Here is a 9539-nt window from a genome sequence, read left to right on the forward strand (position 1 = left end):
AGCACTGCACTGGAAGTGCCAGCCTAGCTTTATGTGCTCAAGTCCCTGGAGTGGGGACTTGAACCCACAACCTTCTCAATTCAATTCAAATTCAAGTCGCTTTATTGGCATGACAAGGTACATCTTATGTTACCAAAGCATCGAAAAACATTTATGGTTGAACACATAAACGCAGATCTATCCATACAGTGTATAAACAGATATATCCCTGAGTGTATAAATATACATTCATATAATTTGTATATACTCTTTTTTTAGATTTAATGGTTGTCCCTCTGTTTAGGGCAAGCTGTAACATAGTGTGCCGCTAAGGTTACACAATTTCTCTGTTCCCCTAGTAGGTATGGGAGTTTTTGGTCATCATTCAAATTTCTGAATTCAGGGCATATTTTTGTGAATTTTGGGTAGAAATTCTCCCTGATGCCCTGATATTTTCCACAAGCTGTGAGGAAGTGCATCTCTGTCTCCACCACTCCCTGACTGCAGTGAGAGCATATCCCGTCCTCTCTTGGCAGCCGGGTCTGCCTGTGTCTGCCTTTTTCGATGGCCAGGCTATGTTCACTAAGTCTGTACATTGTCAAGGTTTTTCTCAGTTTGCTATCCTTTACCATGGTCAGGTATTCAGCCATGTTGTATTGTCTGTTTAGGGCCAAGTAGCAATTGAGTTTGTTTTGGGTTTTTGTTGTTTCTGCCCAATATGACAGATATTTTTCCTTTTGCTTAGTGACAATTGTGCTGGGTCGAGTTCTCTGTGCTACGATGTCACTGTCCTGGGGCTGGTTATTGTTGGTAGTGTTAGTAGTTACTTCAGAGTCCCAGGACTAGTTGACTGAGGGTATTCTTTTTTATGGTCCTCTCTTGGCATTTCAGGGCTTCGTAATGATAGCAGTGGGGGTTGCTCATTTTTAGGTGTTTCCAAAATTTGGTGGCTCTTTTTTGGATAGTAATTATTAATGGATATTGGCCTAGTTCTGCCCTGCATGCATTGTTTATGGTTTTCCTTTGGGTCCGGAGGATACTTTTACAGAATTCTGCATGTAGGATCTCAATGGGGTGTTTGTCCCATTTTGCAAATTCTTGTTGTGTTAGCGGTCCCCACACCTCACTGCCATAGAGTGCAATTGGTTCAATTACTGATTTAAAAATTTTGAGCCAAATGCTAATTGGAATTTCTATTTGGATTGATTTTTTAATGGCATAGAAAGCCCTTCTTGCTTTCTCTTTCAGTTCATTCACAGCCAGATGAAAATTTCCCGTAGAACTGATTTTTAAGCCCAAGTATGTGTAGTTAGTGGTTTGTTCAATTTTAGTTGTTCCTAGTGTGAAATTTATTCTGGGTCCCTGATGTCTGGATCTTTGCTGGAACACAAGGACTTTGGTTTTTTGGGGGTTTATTGTCAGGGCCCAGGTCTGACAGAACGACTCTAGCAGATCCAGGTTCTGCTGTAAACCCTCCTTAGTTGGTGACAGCAGAACCAGGTCATCTGCATAGAGGAGGAATTTAACCTTGGATTCATATAGGGTGAGGCCGGGTGCTGTAGATTGTTCAAGTAGTTTTGCCAGTTCATTTATGTAAATATTAAAGAGTGTCGGTGAGATGGGCGAGCCCTGCGTCACACCACGCCCCTGTGGGAAGTATTTTGTTTGTTTGTCTCCAATTTTAACTGCACATTTATTGTTTGTATACATTGATTTAATTACATCATATGTTTTTCCCCCTACACCACTTTCAATAAGCTTCAAGAATAAACCGTCGTGCCAGATGGAATCGAAAGCCTTCTGGAAATCTATAAAGCAGGCAAAAATTTTGCTTTTGTTTTGATGAACATGGGTGAGTGTGCTGCCCACTGAGCCACAGCTGACACTCCATGTCTATCTTTGCAGATTATTAGTTCATTAATGTCTGTTCACGGATTCTAATCAAGTCCTGAATACAACCTCTTAGAACCTGCGCATATTGCAAATTCTTAAGTTTTAATATGTGTAAGTGTCCTTAATATTGAGAAATGTTTAATACATTTATTAGAATTACTAGGGTCTTTCCCACCTGGTGCCTACACCAGTCTGAACAACAGTTAGAAGGTGCTTGACAGCAGCTTGGCTCTGGCTTTGCTGACTTGATGATTCCCCCCATGGCTGAATTGACAAGTCCAGGCCAAGAGGGCCATGCTTCCGCGGTGATGCAAGTTGGTTCTCATCTGCCAGATTCTGAAGGAACTAACAGCTGCATCCACGAGCATCAGGTCCCCTCCAGCACCCTGCCCGAGTGACCACTCATAATGGGCAAGACTGCGCGGCAAGTGTCAGCAGGCCATTTACTCGCGCTCCATCCTCTTCTCACCCGACATCTGCACATTGCTCTTTCGAACAGCAAGCTTTGGATAGTTTTTGCCCCCTATAACTTCGGCTGCCAAGATTGGCCAACTTAGCGGAGACTGAGGATAGAAGCAACAACGAAAACTTGCATTTGTATAGCGCCTTGCAGGATAGGCGCACCAACGTCAGTGTTCTTACTCAGGCCAACATCCCCAGCATCGAAGCTTTGACCGCGCTCGATCAGCTCCGATGGACGGGTCACATCGTCCGCATGCCCGACACGAGACTCCCAAAACAAGCGCTCTACCCGGAGCTCTGACACGTCAAGAGAGCCCCAGGTGGGCAGAGGAAACGCGTCAAGGACACCCTCAAAGCCTCCTTGAAAAAGTGCAACATCCCCACCGACACCTGGGAATCCCTGGCCCAAGACCGCACAAAGTGAAGGGGAAGCATCCGGGAAGGCGCCGAACACCTCGAGTCTCTTCGCCGGGAGCAAGCGGAAGCCAAGCACAGGCAGCGGGAGGAGCGCACGTCAACCCAAGCACCCCACCCACCCGCCCCTCCAACCAACATCTGCCCCAACCTGTGACAGAGACTGTAGGTCCCGCATTGGACTCATCAGTCACCTGAGAACTCATTTTTAGTGTGGAAGCAAGTCATCCTCGGTTTCAAGGGGCTGCCTAAGAAGAAGAAGAGATTAACGTAGTAAAATGTTCCAAGGGGCTTCACAGGAGCGATTATCAGACAAAGATTTGACACCGAGCCACATAAGGTGATATTAGGACAGGTGACCAAAAGCTTGGTCAAAGAGGCAGGTTTTAAGGAGCGTCTGAAATGAGGTGGAGAGGCGGAGAGGAATAGGGAGGGAACTCCAGAGCTTAGGGCCCAGGCAACTGAAGGCACGGCCGCCAATGGTGGAGCGATGGAAATCGTGGATGCTCAAGAGGCCAGAATTGGAGGAGCGCAGAGATCTCGGAGGGTTGTGGGGCTGGAGGAGGTTACAGACATAGGGAGGGGGGGGGGCGAGGCCCTGGAAGGATTTGAAAAGAAGGATGAAATGGGAAGCAGGAACATTTCTAGTCTGTACATCTCAACCACTTGCTGGACGGTGCGACTAGCTCAGATATTCAGTATTCGGATCACATCCGCGAGAGTTGTTTATTTAGTCTGAATTATTAGCGTGCAAAAGTAATTTCTTTGGGACCCTAAGCGTTTCATTTTTGTAAGTTATATACAGGATAAAAGTGTTGGATGTTGCACATGCTTAGAACAGTAACATTGCAATCTGGGAAGCCTGGTTAAAATCCAGTCAGAATGATGGGCTGTTTCTCATAGCTGTAGGGGCCCCTCTTTAAAATGAGTTCAGGGCAATCGTTTTTCCAGTTTCCAATGGGTACAAGTCCCTAGCAGAAAACTGCCCATAATTCTTCCAAATGTCAGCTTGACTTAGTGGATCGAGCTCCCAACCGAGTGAGCCAGTTGTGGGAGCCTATATAACCGAGGGTGGCACATTGCAATATTGAGGGAGTTCTGCATTGTCGGAGGTGCCGAGTGTTATGAATCTTATGATCCATGAAGAAAGACTCATGAAATTACACTGGACGGCCAGTTGGTGGCGCCATCCAAGGAGTATAAATACTCGGGCGTGGGCCCAGCTTGCCCGGGACATTTTGTAAACAATCCTGAGACAGTGACCCCTGGTTCTAGACTCCCCAGCCAGGGGAAACATCCTCCCTGCATCTACCCTGTCAATCCCCCTCAGAATCTTATGGGGCTCAGTTGGTAGCACACTTGTCTCTGCGTCAGAAGGTTGTGGGTTCAAGTACCACTGCAGGGACTTGAGCACATAAATCTAGGCTGACACTCCAGTGCGGTGCTGAGGGAGCGCCGCACTGTTGGAGGTGCCATTTTTCGGATGAGACGTTAAACCGAGGCCCCGTCTGGACATAAAAGATCCCACGGCACTATTTCGAAGAAGAGCAGGCGAGTTTTCCCTAGTGTCCTGGCCAACATTTCTCAACGTAACAAAAAAAACAGATTATCTGGCCATTATCACACTGCTGTTTGTGGGAGCTTGCTGTGCACAAATTGGCTGCTGCGTTTCCCACATTACAACAGTGACTACACTTCAAAAAGTACTTCATTGGCTGTAAAGCGCTTTGAGATGTCTGGTGGTTGTGAAAGGCGCTATAGAAATGCAAGTCTTTCTTTCAATGAGATCACCTCGTGTTCTTCTGAACTCCAGAGAGTATAGGCTCAATCTCTCCTCATAGGACAGCCCTTTTATTCCAGCCATACAAGCTAGGAAAGTCTGTTCTGATTTGGCCCCAGTTGGCCTCAGTAGCTCTGGAACGGGCAGTAGGGAAAGAATCAGCCTGGGACCTTGCTCCTGATCACAGACCAGTGACTGAGAAGTTCATGTGTGAGGACAGGATTGGGCTCCACTCTTATTCCCCCCACCCCCCCGGCCCCTCCGCACACAGACAGTTGGATACCATGCCAATACTCCCGGTCTAGACTGGCACATGAAATACTTGGGGGACGTGCTGGAGAGTTTGGTCAGGGCTTTCACGTGAGCAAGAAGGGAAATTGGAGGCGGAGGAGGGAGAAAAGACAGACTTGCATTTCTATAGCGCCTTTCACGACCACCAAACGTTCCAATGCGCTTTACAACTAATGAAGTACTTTTTGAAGTGTAGTCACTGTTTTAAAGTAAGAAACGTGGCAGACAATTTGATCACAGCAAGCTCCCACAAACAGCAATGTGATAATGACCAGATAATCTGTTTTTGTTATGTTGGTTAAGGGATAAATATTGACCCCAGGACACCGGGGAGAACTCCCCTGCTCTTCTTCCAAATAGTGCCATGGGATCTTTAATGTCCACCTGAGAGAGCAGACGGGGCCTCGGTTTAACGTTTCATCCGAAAGACGGCACCTCCGACAGTGCAGCACTCCCTCAGTACTGCCCCTCCGACAGTGCGGCGCTCCCTCAGTACTGCCCCTCTGACAGTGCGGCGCTCCCTCAGTACTGCCCCTCTGACAGTGCGGCGCTCCCTCAGTACTGCCCCTCCAACAGTGCGGCGCTCCCTCAGTACTGACCCTCCGACAGTGCGGCGCTCCCTCAGTACTACCCCTCCGACAGTGCGGCGCTTCCTCAGTACTGCCCCTCCGACAGTGCGGCACTCCCTCAGTACTGACCCTCCGACAGTGCGGCGCTCCCTCAGTATTGCCCCTCCGACAGTGCGGCGCTCCCTCAGAACTGCCCCTCCGACAGTGCGGCGCTCCCTCAGTACTGCCCCTCCGACAGTGCGGCGCTCCCTCAGTACTGCCTCTCCGACAGTGCGGTGCTCCCTCAGTACTGCCCCTCCGACAGTGCAGCGCTCCCTCAGTACTGCCCCTCCGACAGTGCGGCGCTCCCTCAGTACTGCCTCTCCGACAGTGCGGTGCTTCCTCAGTACTGCCCCTCCGACAGTGCGGCGCTCCCTCAGTACTGGCCCTGCGACAGTGTGGCACTCCCTCAGTATGCCCCTCCGACAGTGCGGCACGCCCACTGTACTGCCCCTCCGACAGTGCGGCACTCCCTCAGTACTGCCCCTCCGACAGTGCGGCACTCCCTCAGTACTGCCCCTCCGACAGTGCGACGCTCCCTCAGTACTGCCCCTCCGACAGTGCGGCGCTCCCTCAGAACTGCCCCTCCGACAGTGCGGCGCTCCCTCAGTACTGCCCCTCCGACAGTGCGGCGCTCCCTCAGTACTGCCTCTCCGACAGTGCGGTGCTCCCTCAGTACTGCCCCTCCGACAGTGCAGCGCTCCCTCAGTACTGCCCCTCCGACAGTGCGGCGCTCCCTCAGTACTGCCTCTCCGACAGTGCGGTGCTTCCTCAGTACTGCCCCTCCGACAGTGCGGCGCTCCCTCAGTACTGGCCCTGCGACAGTGCGGCACTCCCTCAGTATGCCCCTCCGACAGTGCGGCACGCCCACTGTACTGCCCCTCCGACAGTGCGGCACTCCCTCAGTACTGCCCCTCCGACAGTGCGGCACTCCCTCAGTACTGCCCCTCCGACAGTGCGACGCTCCCTCAGTACTGCCCCTCCGACAGTGCGGCACTCCCTCAGTACTGCCTCTCCGACAGTGCGGCGCTCCCTCAGTACTGCCCCTCCGACAGTGCGACGCTCCCTCAGTACTGCCCCTCCGACAGTGCAGCACTCCCTCAGTACTGCCTCTCCGACAGTGCGGCACTCCCTCAGTACTGCCTCTCCGACAGTGCGGCACTCCCTCAGTACTGCCCCTCCGACAGTGCGGCACTCCCTCAGTACTGCCTCTCCGACAGTGCGGCACTCCCTCAGTACTGCCCCTCCGACAGTGCGACGCTCCCTCAGTACTGCCCCTCCGACAGTGCGGCACTCCCTCAGTACTGCCTCTCCGACAGTGCGGCGCTCCCTCAGTACCGCCCCTCCGACAGTGCGACGCTCCCTCAGTACTGCCCCTCCGACAGTGCGACGCTCCCTCAGTACTGCCCCTCCGACAGTGCGGCGCTCCCTCAGTACTGCCCCTCCGACAGTGCGGCGCTCCCTCAGTACTGCCCCTCCGACAGTGCGGCACTCCCTCAGTACTGCCCCTCCGACAGTGCGACGCTCCCTCAGTACTGCCCCTCCGACAGTGCGGCACTCCCTCAGTACTGCCCCTCCGACAGTGCGACGCTCCCTCAGTACTGCCCCTCCGACAGTGCGGCACTCCCTCAGTACTGCACAGGGAGTGTCAGCCTGGATTAGTTGCTCAAGTCTCTGGAGTGGGACTCGAAACCACGACCTTCTGACTCAGAGGCGAGAGTGCGACCCACTGAGCCACGACTGACACCGGAGGTACCTAATGTGTAAATGGGAGGATAAATTTTGATTGCCGTACAGCAATTTGCATCTTGTCATCTGCTTCATGTAAGGTGTAGTCTAGAATAATATAGTCACTGCCTTCGAGCAAGGCAGGAATTTCAAAGTATATTGGATCTGAACAAACATGCTCCAGGGATATTTTCCAGATCGCACTTCAAAAAAAATCCCCCAATCCATCACTGCGAGGCTGAGATATGGACCTGTTGTCAAGGTTCTTGATTGATTTGTTTGAAGCACAAAAAACTGTTTATTAACTTACCATTCGGGCAAACCTTGTGGCCCATTAATCAACACTGACAAGTGCCTCCACAGACAGACTCCAGCCATGAGTGTTGAAATTAATGGGAAGGAGATGGGATTGTGATACACCAGCTCGCTGAGACTCATTGTTGTTGAGCTTCCGCTGGGAGGTATCTGCAGTCGCTAGCTGCCAATGGACCTTCACCCGCAGAAGGCAGAGAGTCTTTTATCTGGTCTCGTACCCATCAGAAGGGAGGCACAGTAGTGGTGTGGGGGTATTGGGGGGGGTAGGTGAACATACGTGGCTTCATCTGGTGACAATCTGCTCCCCCACACATGCCAGCAATGTAATTTTTTTTTTATTCGTTCATGGGATGTGGGTGTCACTGCCATTTTCAAGAGAATGGCAGCCGTTTTCTCTTCACACAGAGAGAAGCAGCCCTCATTGCAGTTGTCAACTTGTCAGAACCAGTTCTCTCGGAGATTTATCAGGACTTGTGAGTTTTACCAATATCACGACAAAGCAAAGGAGGAATGACAGGATTGTCGGAGGGATGTTGTGTATGGAATCCAAATTGTGTAACTGCAGCTGACTTCCAGAAACCTGGGATGTCCAAGCCTACAAACCATAGCCTTGGGCAGCCCACAAGCCTCGGTAACTCATTCGTATTTGTGCTCTGGCGCTCTTACTTGCTATTGGAACTTTGTGAGCCTGGAGGTTTGGAGCCTGTTCTTCCATTTTAATTCAATCAAGGGCTGTCAAGGCCAGCATTTATTGCCCATCCCTAGTTGCCCCTCGAGCAGGTGGTGGTGAATGTGCTCCCACAGTGTTGTTAGGCAGCGAGTTCCAGGATTTTGACCCAGCAACGATGAAGGAACGGCCGATATATTTCCAAGTCAGGATGGTGTGTGACTTGGAGGGAAACTTGGAGGTGGCGGTGTTCCCATGCGCCTGCTGTCCTTGTCCTTCTAGGTGGTGGAGGTCGCGGGTTTGGGAGGTGCTGCCGAAGAAGCCTTGGCGAGTTGCTGCAGTGCATCTTGTAGATGGTACACACTGCAGACACGGTGCACCGGTGGTGGAGGGAATGAATGTTTAAGGTGATGGATGGGGTGCCGATCAAGCGGGCTGCTTTGTCTTGGATGTTGTCGAGCTTCTTGAGTGTTGTTGGAGCTGCACTCATCCAGGCAAGTGGAGAGTATTCCATCACACTCCTGACTTGTGCCTTGTAGATGGTGGAAAGGCTTTGGGGAGTCAGGAGGTGAGACACTCGCCACAGAATACCCAGCCTCTGACCTGCTCTGGTTGTCACAGTATTTATGTGGCTGGTCCAGTTAAGTTTCTGGTCAATGGTAACCCCCAGGATTTTGATGGTGGGGGATTGGTTGCTGGGCAGTATGGACCTTCCCAGAAGATTACAAATAGGACTTTTCAGCAATTGTGAAGGGATAATCTTGTGCAATTCCGAGTTCTGCCAGTGTTGCTGTTAGAGCTCTGGCTTCACCTCGAGTGTATTATCAAAACGTCAGCTGCCTCGCAACCTGAGAGGGCATACGGGGCCGCGGCTTAACATCTCACCCCTCCGACAGTGCAGCGCTCCCTCAGTACTGCCTCTCCGACAGTGCAGCACTCCCTCAGTACTGTCCCTCTGACAGTGCAGCGCTCCCTCAGTACTGCCTCTCCGACAGTGCGGCGCTCCCTCAGTACTGACCCTCCGACAGTGCAGCGCTCCCTCAGTACTGACACTCTGACAGTGCGGCACTCCCTCAGTACTGCCCCTCCGACAGTGCGGCACTCCCTCAGTACTGCCCCTCCGACAGTGCGACGCTCCCTCAGTACTGCCCCTCCAACAGTGCGGCGCTCCCTCAGTACTGCCCCTCCGACAGTGCGGCGCTCCCTCAGTACTGCCCCTCCGACAGTGCGGCGCTCCCTCAGTACTGCCCCTCTGACAGTGCGGAGCTCCCTCAGCACTGCCCCTCCAACAGTGCGACGCTCCCTCAGTACTGCCCCTCCGACAGTGCGGTGCTCCCTCAGTACTGCCCCTCCGACAGTGCGGCGCTCCCTCAGTACTGCCCCTCCGACAGTGCGGCGCTCC

Source organism: Somniosus microcephalus, chromosome 28 (genome assembly GCF_052327205.1).
Source record: "Somniosus microcephalus isolate GS21.2 chromosome 28, FLI_Smic_1.0, whole genome shotgun sequence".
Taxonomy (NCBI): Eukaryota; Metazoa; Chordata; class Chondrichthyes; order Squaliformes; family Somniosidae; genus Somniosus; species Somniosus microcephalus.